Source organism: Schistocerca americana, unplaced genomic scaffold, assembly GCF_021461395.2.
Source record: "Schistocerca americana isolate TAMUIC-IGC-003095 unplaced genomic scaffold, iqSchAmer2.1 HiC_scaffold_267, whole genome shotgun sequence".
Taxonomy (NCBI): Eukaryota; Metazoa; Arthropoda; class Insecta; order Orthoptera; family Acrididae; genus Schistocerca; species Schistocerca americana.
In genome coordinates this window covers 136,138-152,007 of record NW_025725980.1, presented here as the reverse complement: position 1 = coordinate 152,007, position 15,870 = coordinate 136,138, and the positions used below count along the sequence as shown (strand labels likewise).

General features: G+C 49.6%; 28 non-coding genes across 28 annotated transcripts; all 28 read right to left on the bottom strand.

Moving 5' to 3' along the window:
- Positions 1 to 4: 4 nt before the first annotated feature.
- On the bottom strand, positions 5 to 86 carry Trnas-uga. The gene has a single exon. It is a non-coding gene; the product is annotated as a tRNA-Ser (tRNA).
- Positions 87 to 788: 702 nt separating this feature from the next.
- Trnas-cga lies at positions 789 to 870 on the bottom strand. The gene has a single exon. It is a non-coding gene; the product is annotated as a tRNA-Ser (tRNA).
- Positions 871 to 1,008: 138 nt separating this feature from the next.
- On the bottom strand, positions 1,009 to 1,081 carry Trnak-uuu. The gene has a single exon. It is a non-coding gene; the product is annotated as a tRNA-Lys (tRNA).
- Positions 1,082 to 1,620: 539 nt separating this feature from the next.
- Trnaf-gaa lies at positions 1,621 to 1,693 on the bottom strand. The gene has a single exon. It is a non-coding gene; the product is annotated as a tRNA-Phe (tRNA).
- A 590-nt stretch (positions 1,694 to 2,283) lies between these two features.
- On the bottom strand, positions 2,284 to 2,365 carry Trnas-uga. Its single transcript has one exon. It is a non-coding gene; the product is annotated as a tRNA-Ser (tRNA).
- Positions 2,366 to 3,067: 702 nt separating this feature from the next.
- Positions 3,068 to 3,149, bottom strand: Trnas-cga. The gene has a single exon. It is a non-coding gene; the product is annotated as a tRNA-Ser (tRNA).
- A 138-nt stretch (positions 3,150 to 3,287) lies between these two features.
- On the bottom strand, positions 3,288 to 3,360 carry Trnak-uuu. Its single transcript has one exon. It is a non-coding gene; the product is annotated as a tRNA-Lys (tRNA).
- A 539-nt stretch (positions 3,361 to 3,899) lies between these two features.
- Trnaf-gaa lies at positions 3,900 to 3,972 on the bottom strand. The gene has a single exon. It is a non-coding gene; the product is annotated as a tRNA-Phe (tRNA).
- A 590-nt stretch (positions 3,973 to 4,562) lies between these two features.
- Positions 4,563 to 4,644, bottom strand: Trnas-uga. The gene has a single exon. It is a non-coding gene; the product is annotated as a tRNA-Ser (tRNA).
- A 702-nt stretch (positions 4,645 to 5,346) lies between these two features.
- Positions 5,347 to 5,428, bottom strand: Trnas-cga. The gene has a single exon. It is a non-coding gene; the product is annotated as a tRNA-Ser (tRNA).
- Positions 5,429 to 5,566: 138 nt separating this feature from the next.
- On the bottom strand, positions 5,567 to 5,639 carry Trnak-uuu. The gene has a single exon. It is a non-coding gene; the product is annotated as a tRNA-Lys (tRNA).
- A 539-nt stretch (positions 5,640 to 6,178) lies between these two features.
- Positions 6,179 to 6,251, bottom strand: Trnaf-gaa. The gene has a single exon. It is a non-coding gene; the product is annotated as a tRNA-Phe (tRNA).
- Positions 6,252 to 6,841: 590 nt separating this feature from the next.
- Positions 6,842 to 6,923, bottom strand: Trnas-uga. The gene has a single exon. It is a non-coding gene; the product is annotated as a tRNA-Ser (tRNA).
- A 702-nt stretch (positions 6,924 to 7,625) lies between these two features.
- Trnas-cga lies at positions 7,626 to 7,707 on the bottom strand. Its single transcript has one exon. It is a non-coding gene; the product is annotated as a tRNA-Ser (tRNA).
- A 138-nt stretch (positions 7,708 to 7,845) lies between these two features.
- Trnak-uuu lies at positions 7,846 to 7,918 on the bottom strand. Its single transcript has one exon. It is a non-coding gene; the product is annotated as a tRNA-Lys (tRNA).
- Positions 7,919 to 8,457: 539 nt separating this feature from the next.
- Positions 8,458 to 8,530, bottom strand: Trnaf-gaa. Its single transcript has one exon. It is a non-coding gene; the product is annotated as a tRNA-Phe (tRNA).
- A 590-nt stretch (positions 8,531 to 9,120) lies between these two features.
- On the bottom strand, positions 9,121 to 9,202 carry Trnas-uga. The gene has a single exon. It is a non-coding gene; the product is annotated as a tRNA-Ser (tRNA).
- Positions 9,203 to 9,904: 702 nt separating this feature from the next.
- On the bottom strand, positions 9,905 to 9,986 carry Trnas-cga. The gene has a single exon. It is a non-coding gene; the product is annotated as a tRNA-Ser (tRNA).
- A 138-nt stretch (positions 9,987 to 10,124) lies between these two features.
- On the bottom strand, positions 10,125 to 10,197 carry Trnak-uuu. The gene has a single exon. It is a non-coding gene; the product is annotated as a tRNA-Lys (tRNA).
- A 539-nt stretch (positions 10,198 to 10,736) lies between these two features.
- Trnaf-gaa lies at positions 10,737 to 10,809 on the bottom strand. Its single transcript has one exon. It is a non-coding gene; the product is annotated as a tRNA-Phe (tRNA).
- A 590-nt stretch (positions 10,810 to 11,399) lies between these two features.
- Positions 11,400 to 11,481, bottom strand: Trnas-uga. The gene has a single exon. It is a non-coding gene; the product is annotated as a tRNA-Ser (tRNA).
- A 702-nt stretch (positions 11,482 to 12,183) lies between these two features.
- On the bottom strand, positions 12,184 to 12,265 carry Trnas-cga. The gene has a single exon. It is a non-coding gene; the product is annotated as a tRNA-Ser (tRNA).
- Positions 12,266 to 12,403: 138 nt separating this feature from the next.
- On the bottom strand, positions 12,404 to 12,476 carry Trnak-uuu. Its single transcript has one exon. It is a non-coding gene; the product is annotated as a tRNA-Lys (tRNA).
- Positions 12,477 to 13,015: 539 nt separating this feature from the next.
- On the bottom strand, positions 13,016 to 13,088 carry Trnaf-gaa. The gene has a single exon. It is a non-coding gene; the product is annotated as a tRNA-Phe (tRNA).
- Positions 13,089 to 13,678: 590 nt separating this feature from the next.
- Trnas-uga lies at positions 13,679 to 13,760 on the bottom strand. Its single transcript has one exon. It is a non-coding gene; the product is annotated as a tRNA-Ser (tRNA).
- A 702-nt stretch (positions 13,761 to 14,462) lies between these two features.
- On the bottom strand, positions 14,463 to 14,544 carry Trnas-cga. Its single transcript has one exon. It is a non-coding gene; the product is annotated as a tRNA-Ser (tRNA).
- Positions 14,545 to 14,682: 138 nt separating this feature from the next.
- Trnak-uuu lies at positions 14,683 to 14,755 on the bottom strand. The gene has a single exon. It is a non-coding gene; the product is annotated as a tRNA-Lys (tRNA).
- Positions 14,756 to 15,294: 539 nt separating this feature from the next.
- On the bottom strand, positions 15,295 to 15,367 carry Trnaf-gaa. Its single transcript has one exon. It is a non-coding gene; the product is annotated as a tRNA-Phe (tRNA).
- Between the last annotated feature and the right edge of the window lie 503 nt (positions 15,368 to 15,870).

The following is a 15,870-nucleotide window of genomic DNA, read 5'->3' as shown; positions in this document are numbered from 1 at the left end:
TTTTCGCAGTCGGCAGGACTCGAACCTACGCTCCCAGAGGGAATCTGATTTCAAGTCAGACGCCTTAACCACTCGGCCACGACTGCCGGTGGCGGAAGCGACTCCCGACAACTGAAACCGCCATCTTTAGAAGCAATCTGATGGCAGAAAACGGCGTGGCCTCACTCTTTTCTGTAGGGTTTCCATTAGCCGTTACGAAAGTGTATTAATTTTCGCCCAGACAGGGACTTGAACCCAGGACCCTTTGGTTGAAAACCTAGCGCTCTACCGACTCAGCTATGCGGGCCCACGCACGAGCATTATCGTACAGCTGCGCGGTGCGCGAGTGATTCGTATGTCGTAATTACTGGCTTATGGCTCCAATGGCGACTTCACCGACTTCCCACTGACGCACCGCTGACGCTAGTTTTCTGTCGTCTTAAAACGATCGACATACCTCCAAGCAGCTGCGAGATCTTAAGAAAAGAAACGCTGCACCACTGCTTTGGCCGCACTCGAGTGATGGAAATTGCGATTCTTAAAAAGAAAATGAAATGTTCGCTCTGTCCATCACTTTCGAGCACATCTGTGAACTCACGATCTCAGCGACGGCTTTCTGCAGTCCCAGCGTCAGTGTCAGTGTGAGGTGAACCGATAGCCACAGTAAGCAGCGGTCGTCGCGAAAACTCAGTATTCTTAAAACGGAAATTTTCGTCTTGTTGAGAATGGCGTCACTGGTTTGCACCCGCATTCGCCCACGCATGTCACATGTGTGCGAAAATGTTTGCTCCTCTGTACGCAAAATCGCACGCAGCCGGTAGGATTCGAACCTACGCTCCCAGAGGGAATCTGATTTCGAGTCAGACGCCTGAACCACTCGGCCACGACTGCCGTTAGCGCGGTGTTCTCCCGACACATGCAACTGCTACCGTTTAAAGCACTGTGGTGTCAGTAAACGGCGTAACTGCATTATTTTCCGTAGCGTTTCCACCGCTACCAGACGAATCGCTACCAAAGTGTTAAAATTTCCGCCTCGACGGGGACTTGAACCCTGGACCCTTAGGTTAAAAGCCTAATGCTCTACCAACTGAGCTATTCGGGCTCAGACGAGGCTGCAAAACCTCCCACAATGCACAACTATACATTGACTCATGTCCTTTACTGTTGTGCAATCGCTGTATGGGGCCGTTACTAATAAAACGTCGCCTACATGCTGTCTACAAACTTATCACGCTAAGCTCGTAACACACTCTCGAAGACTGCTGGCACACGATGTAACAACAAATTGCACTAGTTGTTACGCCTCATACGTCGGAGCAGAGAATTTACGTGTTTTGTCGACACTCACTGGGCAATTGGAAAATTCACAAGCATTTCGAATGCAATGTTTCCCACGCTTTCGCTCATTTCACGGTTCCGTTGAAGACGTTCTTCACCACCTGACACAGAAAAAGGAATGCAGTCGGTAGGATATTTTTAATTCTTTTGCTTCTAGGGGAGTTAGTTGTCTAGTGAGTTCCTCTTATGGCATGCACTAGACAACCAGAACAGCTACAGGAGAGAGTCATTTTTGTTGTCAGCGGTAGTTGCATTATCACAAACGCAGAGTAATTCCATTGGCGTCGCATCAAAACGAATACCTGCCGAAACCCGGGATCGAACCAGGGACCTTTAGATCTTCAGTCTAACGCTCTCCCAACTGAGCTATTTCGGCTGACGTTGAACGTTGCCATTTGCATGTGTTCGTTAACCTCTGCCTCGTTGCCAATTTCACAGTCACCTTCGTCTGATAAGACACAGGGGCGCTGAAAGGCGAGCAGCCGATGCAGTGAAGTTCCACACACATTTCTTCTTCTTCCGTCATCGTAACAAGCAAACATGTCGACTCGATTCGTGTAATATTGACTTCGCTGACGCTAGAAAACCCGCGCTATATCGATGCCAGGGGCAACTCGTGTGCGGAGAACGAGACACAAGAAGGAGTGAGTCTCTCCACCGTATGAGAGGCAGTATCTAGCAGATACACACGGTAAAACATACGACTTGCGTTAGCTCATAAATTGCTACACGTCATCGTCTGCAAGCTAAAATGGACACATCTGCACTGCCCAGTGAGGCGACACTTGTACTAACACCAGGTGGACGGCTGTGAGACGCGGAGATGAGCTGCGGCTTCTGGGCGCGACTGTAACGCTGCGCCCTGGATCAAATAGCACTGCACATTGCTGGTGACCCACGTGTTTAGTAGTGACGCAACTGCTAGGATGCAGCTGAACGTCCGCCTTTTGAGAGCGAGAAAATTTTCGCAGTCGGCAGGACTCGAACCTACGCTCCCAGAGGGAATCTGATTTCAAGTCAGACGCCTTAACCACTCGGCCACGACTGCCGGTGGCGGAAGCGACTCCCGACAACTGAAACCGCCATCTTTAGAAGCAATCTGATGGCAGAAAACGGCGTGGCCTCACTCTTTTCTGTAGGGTTTCCATTAGCCGTTACGAAAGTGTATTAATTTTCGCCCAGACAGGGACTTGAACCCAGGACCCTTTGGTTGAAAACCTAGCGCTCTACCGACTCAGCTATGCGGGCCCACGCACGAGCATTATCGTACAGCTGCGCGGTGCGCGAGTGATTCGTATGTCGTAATTACTGGCTTATGGCTCCAATGGCGACTTCACCGACTTCCCACTGACGCACCGCTGACGCTAGTTTTCTGTCGTCTTAAAACGATCGACATACCTCCAAGCAGCTGCGAGATCTTAAGAAAAGAAACGCTGCACCACTGCTTTGGCCGCACTCGAGTGATGGAAATTGCGATTCTTAAAAAGAAAATGAAATGTTCGCTCTGTCCATCACTTTCGAGCACATCTGTGAACTCACGATCTCAGCGACGGCTTTCTGCAGTCCCAGCGTCAGTGTCAGTGTGAGGTGAACCGATAGCCACAGTAAGCAGCGGTCGTCGCGAAAACTCAGTATTCTTAAAACGGAAATTTTCGTCTTGTTGAGAATGGCGTCACTGGTTTGCACCCGCATTCGCCCACGCATGTCACATGTGTGCGAAAATGTTTGCTCCTCTGTACGCAAAATCGCACGCAGCCGGTAGGATTCGAACCTACGCTCCCAGAGGGAATCTGATTTCGAGTCAGACGCCTTAACCACTCGGCCACGACTGCCGTTAGCGCGGTGTTCTCCCGACACATGCAACTGCTACCGTTTAAAGCACTGTGGTGTCAGTAAACGGCGTAACTGCATTATTTTCCGTAGCGTTTCCACCGCTACCAGACGAATCGCTACCAAAGTGTTAAAATTTCCGCCTCGACGGGGACTTGAACCCTGGACCCTTAGGTTAAAAGCCTAATGCTCTACCAACTGAGCTATTCGGGCTCAGACGAGGCTGCAAAACCTCCCACAATGCACAACTATACATTGACTCATGTCCTTTACTGTTGTGCAATCGCTGTATGGGGCCGTTACTAATAAAACGTCGCCTACATGCTGTCTACAAACTTATCACGCTAAGCTCGTAACACACTCTCGAAGACTGCTGGCACACGATGTAACAACAAATTGCACTAGTTGTTACGCCTCATACGTCGGAGCAGAGAATTTACGTGTTTTGTCGACACTCACTGGGCAATTGGAAAATTCACAAGCATTTCGAATGCAATGTTTCCCACGCTTTCGCTCATTTCACGGTTCCGTTGAAGACGTTCTTCACCACCTGACACAGAAAAAGGAATGCAGTCGGTAGGATATTTTTAATTCTTTTGCTTCTAGGGGAGTTAGTTGTCTAGTGAGTTCCTCTTATGGCATGCACTAGACAACCAGAACAGCTACAGGAGAGAGTCATTTTTGTTGTCAGCGGTAGTTGCATTATCACAAACGCAGAGTAATTCCATTGGCGTCGCATCAAAACGAATACCTGCCGAAACCCGGGATCGAACCAGGGACCTTTAGATCTTCAGTCTAACGCTCTCCCAACTGAGCTATTTCGGCTGACGTTGAACGTTGCCATTTGCATGTGTTCGTTAACCTCTGCCTCGTTGCCAATTTCACAGTCACCTTCGTCTGATAAGACACAGGGGCGCTGAAAGGCGAGCAGCCGATGCAGTGAAGTTCCACACACATTTCTTCTTCTTCCGTCATCGTAACAAGCAAACATGTCGACTCGATTCGTGTAATATTGACTTCGCTGACGCTAGAAAACCCGTGCTATATCGATGCCAGGGGCAACTCGTGTGCGGAGAACGAGACACAAGAAGGAGTGAGTCTCTCCACCGTATGAGAGGCAGTATCTAGCAGATACACACGGTAAAACATACGACTTGCGTTAGCTCATAAATTGCTACACGTCATCGTCTGCAAGCTAAAATGGACACATCTGCACTGCCCAGTGAGGCGACACTTGTACTAACACCAGGTGGACGGCTGTGAGACGCGGAGATGAGCTGCGGCTTCTGGGCGCGACTGTAACGCTGCGCCCTGGATCAAATAGCACTGCACATTGCTGGTGACCCACGTGTTTAGTAGTGACGCAACTGCTAGGATGCAGCTGAACGTCCGCCTTTTGAGAGCGAGAAAATTTTCGCAGTCGGCAGGACTCGAACCTACGCTCCCAGAGGGAATCTGATTTCAAGTCAGACGCCTTAACCACTCGGCCACGACTGCCGGTGGCGGAAGCGACTCCCGACAACTGAAACCGCCATCTTTAGAAGCAATCTGATGGCAGAAAACGGCGTGGCCTCACTCTTTTCTGTAGGGTTTCCATTAGCCGTTACGAAAGTGTATTAATTTTCGCCCAGACAGGGACTTGAACCCAGGACCCTTTGGTTGAAAACCTAGCGCTCTACCGACTCAGCTATGCGGGCCCACGCACGAGCATTATCGTACAGCTGCGCGGTGCGCGAGTGATTCGTATGTCGTAATTACTGGCTTATGGCTCCAATGGCGACTTCACCGACTTCCCACTGACGCACCGCTGACGCTAGTTTTCTGTCGTCTTAAAACGATCGACATACCTCCAAGCAGCTGCGAGATCTTAAGAAAAGAAACGCTGCACCACTGCTTTGGCCGCACTCGAGTGATGGAAATTGCGATTCTTAAAAAGAAAATGAAATGTTCGCTCTGTCCATCACTTTCGAGCACATCTGTGAACTCACGATCTCAGCGACGGCTTTCTGCAGTCCCAGCGTCAGTGTCAGTGTGAGGTGAACCGATAGCCACAGTAAGCAGCGGTCGTCGCGAAAACTCAGTATTCTTAAAACGGAAATTTTCGTCTTGTTGAGAATGGCGTCACTGGTTTGCACCCGCATTCGCCCACGCATGTCACATGTGTGCGAAAATGTTTGCTCCTCTGTACGCAAAATCGCACGCAGCCGGTAGGATTCGAACCTACGCTCCCAGAGGGAATCTGATTTCGAGTCAGACGCCTTAACCACTCGGCCACGACTGCCGTTAGCGCGGTGTTCTCCCGACACATGCAACTGCTACCGTTTAAAGCACTGTGGTGTCAGTAAACGGCGTAACTGCATTATTTTCCGTAGCGTTTCCACCGCTACCAGACGAATCGCTACCAAAGTGTTAAAATTTCCGCCTCGACGGGGACTTGAACCCTGGACCCTTAGGTTAAAAGCCTAATGCTCTACCAACTGAGCTATTCGGGCTCAGACGAGGCTGCAAAACCTCCCACAATGCACAACTATACATTGACTCATGTCCTTTACTGTTGTGCAATCGCTGTATGGGGCCGTTACTAATAAAACGTCGCCTACATGCTGTCTACAAACTTATCACGCTAAGCTCGTAACACACTCTCGAAGACTGCTGGCACACGATGTAACAACAAATTGCACTAGTTGTTACGCCTCATACGTCGGAGCAGAGAATTTACGTGTTTTGTCGACACTCACTGGGCAATTGGAAAATTCACAAGCATTTCGAATGCAATGTTTCCCACGCTTTCGCTCATTTCACGGTTCCGTTGAAGACGTTCTTCACCACCTGACACAGAAAAAGGAATGCAGTCGGTAGGATATTTTTAATTCTTTTGCTTCTAGGGGAGTTAGTTGTCTAGTGAGTTCCTCTTATGGCATGCACTAGACAACCAGAACAGCTACAGGAGAGAGTCATTTTTGTTGTCAGCGGTAGTTGCATTATCACAAACGCAGAGTAATTCCATTGGCGTCGCATCAAAACGAATACCTGCCGAAACCCGGGATCGAACCAGGGACCTTTAGATCTTCAGTCTAACGCTCTCCCAACTGAGCTATTTCGGCTGACGTTGAACGTTGCCATTTGCATGTGTTCGTTAACCTCTGCCTCGTTGCCAATTTCACAGTCACCTTCGTCTGATAAGACACAGGGGCGCTGAAAGGCGAGCAGCCGATGCAGTGAAGTTCCACACACATTTCTTCTTCTTCCGTCATCGTAACAAGCAAACATGTCGACTCGATTCGTGTAATATTGACTTCGCTGACGCTAGAAAACCCGTGCTATATCGATGCCAGGGGCAACTCGTGTGCGGAGAACGAGACACAAGAAGGAGTGAGTCTCTCCACCGTATGAGAGGCAGTATCTAGCAGATACACACGGTAAAACATACGACTTGCGTTAGCTCATAAATTGCTACACGTCATCGTCTGCAAGCTAAAATGGACACATCTGCACTGCCCAGTGAGGCGACACTTGTACTAACACCAGGTGGACGGCTGTGAGACGCGGAGATGAGCTGCGGCTTCTGGGCGCGACTGTAACGCTGCGCCCTGGATCAAATAGCACTGCACATTGCTGGTGACCCACGTGTTTAGTAGTGACGCAACTGCTAGGATGCAGCTGAACGTCCGCCTTTTGAGAGCGAGAAAATTTTCGCAGTCGGCAGGACTCGAACCTACGCTCCCAGAGGGAATCTGATTTCAAGTCAGACGCCTTAACCACTCGGCCACGACTGCCGGTGGCGGAAGCGACTCCCGACAACTGAAACCGCCATCTTTAGAAGCAATCTGATGGCAGAAAACGGCGTGGCCTCACTCTTTTCTGTAGGGTTTCCATTAGCCGTTACGAAAGTGTATTAATTTTCGCCCAGACAGGGACTTGAACCCAGGACCCTTTGGTTGAAAACCTAGCGCTCTACCGACTCAGCTATGCGGGCCCACGCACGAGCATTATCGTACAGCTGCGCGGTGCGCGAGTGATTCGTATGTCGTAATTACTGGCTTATGGCTCCAATGGCGACTTCACCGACTTCCCACTGACGCACCGCTGACGCTAGTTTTCTGTCGTCTTAAAACGATCGACATACCTCCAAGCAGCTGCGAGATCTTAAGAAAAGAAACGCTGCACCACTGCTTTGGCCGCACTCGAGTGATGGAAATTGCGATTCTTAAAAAGAAAATGAAATGTTCGCTCTGTCCATCACTTTCGAGCACATCTGTGAACTCACGATCTCAGCGACGGCTTTCTGCAGTCCCAGCGTCAGTGTCAGTGTGAGGTGAACCGATAGCCACAGTAAGCAGCGGTCGTCGCGAAAACTCAGTATTCTTAAAACGGAAATTTTCGTCTTGTTGAGAATGGCGTCACTGGTTTGCACCCGCATTCGCCCACGCATGTCACATGTGTGCGAAAATGTTTGCTCCTCTGTACGCAAAATCGCACGCAGCCGGTAGGATTCGAACCTACGCTCCCAGAGGGAATCTGATTTCGAGTCAGACGCCTTAACCACTCGGCCACGACTGCCGTTAGCGCGGTGTTCTCCCGACACATGCAACTGCTACCGTTTAAAGCACTGTGGTGTCAGTAAACGGCGTAACTGCATTATTTTCCGTAGCGTTTCCACCGCTACCAGACGAATCGCTACCAAAGTGTTAAAATTTCCGCCTCGACGGGGACTTGAACCCTGGACCCTTAGGTTAAAAGCCTAATGCTCTACCAACTGAGCTATTCGGGCTCAGACGAGGCTGCAAAACCTCCCACAATGCACAACTATACATTGACTCATGTCCTTTACTGTTGTGCAATCGCTGTATGGGGCCGTTACTAATAAAACGTCGCCTACATGCTGTCTACAAACTTATCACGCTAAGCTCGTAACACACTCTCGAAGACTGCTGGCACACGATGTAACAACAAATTGCACTAGTTGTTACGCCTCATACGTCGGAGCAGAGAATTTACGTGTTTTGTCGACACTCACTGGGCAATTGGAAAATTCACAAGCATTTCGAATGCAATGTTTCCCACGCTTTCGCTCATTTCACGGTTCCGTTGAAGACGTTCTTCACCACCTGACACAGAAAAAGGAATGCAGTCGGTAGGATATTTTTAATTCTTTTGCTTCTAGGGGAGTTAGTTGTCTAGTGAGTTCCTCTTATGGCATGCACTAGACAACCAGAACAGCTACAGGAGAGAGTCATTTTTGTTGTCAGCGGTAGTTGCATTATCACAAACGCAGAGTAATTCCATTGGCGTCGCATCAAAACGAATACCTGCCGAAACCCGGGATCGAACCAGGGACCTTTAGATCTTCAGTCTAACGCTCTCCCAACTGAGCTATTTCGGCTGACGTTGAACGTTGCCATTTGCATGTGTTCGTTAACCTCTGCCTCGTTGCCAATTTCACAGTCACCTTCGTCTGATAAGACACAGGGGCGCTGAAAGGCGAGCAGCCGATGCAGTGAAGTTCCACACACATTTCTTCTTCTTCCGTCATCGTAACAAGCAAACATGTCGACTCGATTCGTGTAATATTGACTTCGCTGACGCTAGAAAACCCGTGCTATATCGATGCCAGGGGCAACTCGTGTGCGGAGAACGAGACACAAGAAGGAGTGAGTCTCTCCACCGTATGAGAGGCAGTATCTAGCAGATACACACGGTAAAACATACGACTTGCGTTAGCTCATAAATTGCTACACGTCATCGTCTGCAAGCTAAAATGGACACATCTGCACTGCCCAGTGAGGCGACACTTGTACTAACACCAGGTGGACGGCTGTGAGACGCGGAGATGAGCTGCGGCTTCTGGGCGCGACTGTAACGCTGCGCCCTGGATCAAATAGCACTGCACATTGCTGGTGACCCACGTGTTTAGTAGTGACGCAACTGCTAGGATGCAGCTGAACGTCCGCCTTTTGAGAGCGAGAAAATTTTCGCAGTCGGCAGGACTCGAACCTACGCTCCCAGAGGGAATCTGATTTCAAGTCAGACGCCTTAACCACTCGGCCACGACTGCCGGTGGCGGAAGCGACTCCCGACAACTGAAACCGCCATCTTTAGAAGCAATCTGATGGCAGAAAACGGCGTGGCCTCACTCTTTTCTGTAGGGTTTCCATTAGCCGTTACGAAAGTGTATTAATTTTCGCCCAGACAGGGACTTGAACCCAGGACCCTTTGGTTGAAAACCTAGCGCTCTACCGACTCAGCTATACGGGCCCACGCACGAGCATTATCGTACAGCTGCGCGGTGCGCGAGTGATTCGTATGTCGTAATTACTGGCTTATGGCTCCAATGGCGACTTCACCGACTTCCCACTGACGCACCGCTGACGCTAGTTTTCTGTCGTCTTAAAACGATCGACATACCTCCAAGCAGCTGCGAGATCTTAAGAAAAGAAACGCTGCACCACTGCTTTGGCCGCACTCGAGTGATGGAAATTGCGATTCTTAAAAAGAAAATGAAATGTTCGCTCTGTCCATCACTTTCGAGCACATCTGTGAACTCACGATCTCAGCGACGGCTTTCTGCAGTCCCAGCGTCAGTGTCAGTGTGAGGTGAACCGATAGCCACAGTAAGCAGCGGTCGTCGCGAAAACTCAGTATTCTTAAAACGGAAATTTTCGTCTTGTTGAGAATGGCGTCACTGGTTTGCACCCGCATTCGCCCACGCATGTCACATGTGTGCGAAAATGTTTGCTCCTCTGTACGCAAAATCGCACGCAGCCGGTAGGATTCGAACCTACGCTCCCAGAGGGAATCTGATTTCGAGTCAGACGCCTTAACCACTCGGCCACGACTGCCGTTAGCGCGGTGTTCTCCCGACACATGCAACTGCTACCGTTTAAAGCACTGTGGTGTCAGTAAACGGCGTAACTGCATTATTTTCCGTAGCGTTTCCACCGCTACCAGACGAATCGCTACCAAAGTGTTAAAATTTCCGCCTCGACGGGGACTTGAACCCTGGACCCTTAGGTTAAAAGCCTAATGCTCTACCAACTGAGCTATTCGGGCTCAGACGAGGCTGCAAAACCTCCCACAATGCACAACTATACATTGACTCATGTCCTTTACTGTTGTGCAATCGCTGTATGGGGCCGTTACTAATAAAACGTCGCCTACATGCTGTCTACAAACTTATCACGCTAAGCTCGTAACACACTCTCGAAGACTGCTGGCACACGATGTAACAACAAATTGCACTAGTTGTTACGCCTCATACGTCGGAGCAGAGAATTTACGTGTTTTGTCGACACTCACTGGGCAATTGGAAAATTCACAAGCATTTCGAATGCAATGTTTCCCACGCTTTCGCTCATTTCACGGTTCCGTTGAAGACGTTCTTCACCACCTGACACAGAAAAAGGAATGCAGTCGGTAGGATATTTTTAATTCTTTTGCTTCTAGGGGAGTTAGTTGTCTAGTGAGTTCCTCTTATGGCATGCACTAGACAACCAGAACAGCTACAGGAGAGAGTCATTTTTGTTGTCAGCGGTAGTTGCATTATCACAAACGCAGAGTAATTCCATTGGCGTCGCATCAAAACGAATACCTGCCGAAACCCGGGATCGAACCAGGGACCTTTAGATCTTCAGTCTAACGCTCTCCCAACTGAGCTATTTCGGCTGACGTTGAACGTTGCCATTTGCATGTGTTCGTTAACCTCTGCCTCGTTGCCAATTTCACAGTCACCTTCGTCTGATAAGACACAGGGGCGCTGAAAGGCGAGCAGCCGATGCAGTGAAGTTCCACACACATTTCTTCTTCTTCCGTCATCGTAACAAGCAAACATGTCGACTCGATTCGTGTAACATTGACTTCGCTGACGCTAGAAAACCCGTGCTATATCGATGCCAGGGGCAACTCGTGTGCGGAGAACGAGACACAAGAAGGAGTGAGTCTCTCCACCGTATGAGAGGCAGTATCTAGCAGATACACACGGTAAAACATACGACTTGCGTTAGCTCATAAATTGCTACACGTCATCGTCTGCAAGCTAAAATGGACACATCTGCACTGCCCAGTGAGGCGACACTTGTACTAACACCAGGTGGACGGCTGTGAGACGCGGAGATGAGCTGCGGCTTCTGGGCGCGACTGTAACGCTGCGCCCTGGATCAAATAGCACTGCACATTGCTGGTGACCCACGTGTTTAGTAGTGACGCAACTGCTAGGATGCAGCTGAACGTCCGCCTTTTGAGAGCGAGAAAATTTTCGCAGTCGGCAGGACTCGAACCTACGCTCCCAGAGGGAATCTGATTTCAAGTCAGACGCCTTAACCACTCGGCCACGACTGCCGGTGGCGGAAGCGACTCCCGACAACTGAAACCGCCATCTTTAGAAGCAATCTGATGGCAGAAAACGGCGTGGCCTCACTCTTTTCTGTAGGGTTTCCATTAGCCGTTACGAAAGTGTATTAATTTTCGCCCAGACAGGGACTTGAACCCAGGACCCTTTGGTTGAAAACCTAGCGCTCTACCGACTCAGCTATGCGGGCCCACGCACGAGCATTATCGTACAGCTGCGCGGTGCGCGAGTGATTCGTATGTCGTAATTACTGGCTTATGGCTCCAATGGCGACTTCACCGACTTCCCACTGACGCACCGCTGACGCTAGTTTTCTGTCGTCTTAAAACGATCGACATACCTCCAAGCAGCTGCGAGATCTTAAGAAAAGAAACGCTGCACCACTGCTTTGGCCGCACTCGAGTGATGGAAATTGCGATTCTTAAAAAGAAAATGAAATGTTCGCTCTGTCCATCACTTTCGAGCACATCTGTGAACTCACGATCTCAGCGACGGCTTTCTGCAGTCCCAGCGTCAGTGTCAGTGTGAGGTGAACCGATAGCCACAGTAAGCAGCGGTCGTCGCGAAAACTCAGTATTCTTAAAACGGAAATTTTCGTCTTGTTGAGAATGGCGTCACTGGTTTGCACCCGCATTCGCCCACGCATGTCACATGTGTGCGAAAATGTTTGCTCCTCTGTACGCAAAATCGCACGCAGCCGGTAGGATTCGAACCTACGCTCCCAGAGGGAATCTGATTTCGAGTCAGACGCCTTAACCACTCGGCCACGACTGCCGTTAGCGCGGTGTTCTCCCGACACATGCAACTGCTACCGTTTAAAGCACTGTGGTGTCAGTAAACGGCGTAACTGCATTATTTTCCGTAGCGTTTCCACCGCTACCAGACGAATCGCTACCAAAGTGTTAAAATTTCCGCCTCGACGGGGACTTGAACCCTGGACCCTTAGGTTAAAAGCCTAATGCTCTACCAACTGAGCTATTCGGGCTCAGACGAGGCTGCAAAACCTCCCACAATGCACAACCATACATTGACTCATGTCCTTTACTGTTGTGCAATCGCTGTATGGGGCCGTTACTAATAAAACGTCGCCTACATGCTGTCTACAAACTTATCACGCTAAGCTCGTAACACACTCTCGAAGACTGCTGGCACACGATGTAACAACAAATTGCACTAGTTGTTACGCCTCATACGTCGGAGCAGAGAATTTACGTGTTTTGTCGACACTCACTGGGCAATTGGAAAATTCACAAGCATTTCGAATGCAATGTTTCCCACGCTTTCGCTCATTTCACGGTTCCGTTGAAGACGTTCTTCACCACCTGACACAGAAAAAGGAATGCAGTCGGTAGGATATTTTTAATTCTTTTGCTTCTAGGGGAGTTAGTTGTCTAGTGAGTTCCTCTTATGGCATGCACTAGACAACCAGAACAGCTACAGGAGAGAGTCATTTTTGTTGTCAGCGGTAGTTGCATTATCACAAACGCAGAGTAATTCCATTGGCGTCGCATCAAAACGAATACCTGCCGAAACCCGGGATCGAACCAGGGACCTTTAGATCTTCAGTCTAACGCTCTCCCAACTGAGCTATTTCGGCTGACGTTGAACGTTGCCATTTGCATGTGTTCGTTAACCTCTGCCTCGTTGCCAATTTCACAGTCACCTTCGTCTGATAAGACACAGGGGCGCTGAAAGGCGAGCAGCCGATGCAGTGAAGTTCCACACACATTTCTTCTTCTTCCGTCATCGTAACAAGCAAACATGTCGACTCGATTCGTGTAATATTGACTTCGCTGACGCTAGAAAACCCGTGCTATATCGATGCCAGGGGCAACTCGTGTGCGGAGAACGAGACACAAGAAGGAGTGAGTCTCTCCACCGTATGAGAGGCAGTATCTAGCAGATACACACGGTAAAACATACGACTTGCGTTAGCTCATAAATTGCTACACGTCATCGTCTGCAAGCTAAAATGGACACATCTGCACTGCCCAGTGAGGCGACACTTGTACTAACACCAGGTGGACGGCTGTGAGACGCGGAGATGAGCTGCGGCTTCTGGGCGCGACTGTAACGCTGCGCCCTGGATCAAATAGCACTGCACATTGCTGGTGACCCACGTGTTTAGTAGTGACGCAACTGCTAGGATGCAGCTGAACGTCCGCCTTTTGAGAGCGAGAAAATTTTCGCAGTCGGCAGGACTCGAACCTACGCTCCCAGAGGGAATCTGATTTCAAGTCAGACGCCTTAACCACTCGGCCACGACTGCCGGTGGCGGAAGCGACTCCCGACAACTGAAACCGCCATCTTTAGAAGCAATCTGATGGCAGAAAACGGCGTGGCCTCACTCTTTTCTGTAGGGTTTCCATTAGCCGTTACGAAAGTGTATTAATTTTCGCCCAGACAGGGACTTGAACCCAGGACCCTTTGGTTGAAAACCTAGCGCTCTACCGACTCAGCTATGCGGGCCCACGCACGAGCATTATCGTACAGCTGCGCGGTGCGCGAGTGATTCGTATGTCGTAATTACTGGCTTATGGCTCCAATGGCGACTTCACCGACTTCCCACTGACGCACCGCTGACGCTAGTTTTCTGTCGTCTTAAAACGATCGACATACCTCCAAGCAGCTGCGAGATCTTAAGAAAAGAAACGCTGCACCACTGCTTTGGCCGCACTCGAGTGATGGAAATTGCGATTCTTAAAAAGAAAATGAAATGTTCGCTCTGTCCATCACTTTCGAGCACATCTGTGAACTCACGATCTCAGCGACGGCTTTCTGCAGTCCCAGCGTCAGTGTCAGTGTGAGGTGAACCGATAGCCACAGTAAGCAGCGGTCGTCGCGAAAACTCAGTATTCTTAAAACGGAAATTTTCGTCTTGTTGAGAATGGCGTCACTGGTTTGCACCCGCATTCGCCCACGCATGTCACATGTGTGCGAAAATGTTTGCTCCTCTGTACGCAAAATCGCACGCAGCCGGTAGGATTCGAACCTACGCTCCCAGAGGGAATCTGATTTCGAGTCAGACGCCTTAACCACTCGGCCACGACTGCCGTTAGCGCGGTGTTCTCCCGACACATGCAACTGCTACCGTTTAAAGCACTGTGGTGTCAGTAAACGGCGTAACTGCATTATTTTCCGTAGCGTTTCCACCGCTACCAGACGAATCGCTACCAAAGTGTTAAAATTTCCGCCTCGACGGGGACTTGAACCCTGGACCCTTAGGTTAAAAGCCTAATGCTCTACCAACTGAGCTATTCGGGCTCAGACGAGGCTGCAAAACCTCCCACAATGCACAACTATACATTGACTCATGTCCTTTACTGTTGTGCAATCGCTGTATGGGGCCGTTACTAATAAAACGTCGCCTACATGCTGTCTACAAACTTATCACGCTAAGCTCGTAACACACTCTCGAAGACTGCTGGCACACGATGTAACAACAAATTGCACTAGTTGTTACGCCTCATACGTCGGAGCAGAGAATTTACGTGTTTTGTCGACACTCACTGGGCAATTGGAAAATTCACAAGCATTTCGAATGCAATGTTTCCCACGCTTTCGCTCATTTCACGGTTCCGTTGAAGACGTTCTTCACCACCTGACACAGAAAAAGGAATGCAGTCGGTAGGATATTTTTAATTCTTTTGCTTCTAGGGGAGTTAGTTGTCTAGTGAGTTCCTCTTATGGCATGCACTAGACAACCAGAACAGCTACAGGAGAGAGTCATTTTTGTTGTCAGCGGTAGTTGCATTATCACAAACGCAGAGTAATTCCATTGGCGTCGCATCAAAACGAATACCTGCCGAAACCCGGGATCGAACCAGGGACCTTTAGATCTTCAGTCTAACGCTCTCCCAACTGAGCTATTTCGGCTGACGTTGAACGTTGCCATTTGCATGTGTTCGTTAACCTCTGCCTCGTTGCCAATTTCACAGTCACCTTCGTCTGATAAGACACAGGGGCGCTGAAAGGCGAGCAGCCGATGCAGTGAAGTTCCACACACATTTCTTCTTCTTCCGTCATCGTAACAAGCAAACATGTCGACTCGATTCGTGTAATATTGACTTCGCTGACGCTAGAAAACCCGTGCTATATCGATGCCAGGGGCAACTCGTGTGCGGAGAACGAGACACAAGAAGGAGTGAGTCTCTCCACCGTATGAGAGGCAGTATCTAGCAGATACACACGGTAAAACATACGACTTGCGTTAGCTCATAAATTGCTACACGTCATCGTCTGCAAGCTAAAATGGACACATCTGCACTGCCCAGTGAGGCGACACTTGTACTAACACCAGGTGGACGGCTGTGAGACGCGGAGATGAGCTGCGGCTTCTGGGCGCGACTGTAACGCTGCGCCCTGGATCAAATAGCACT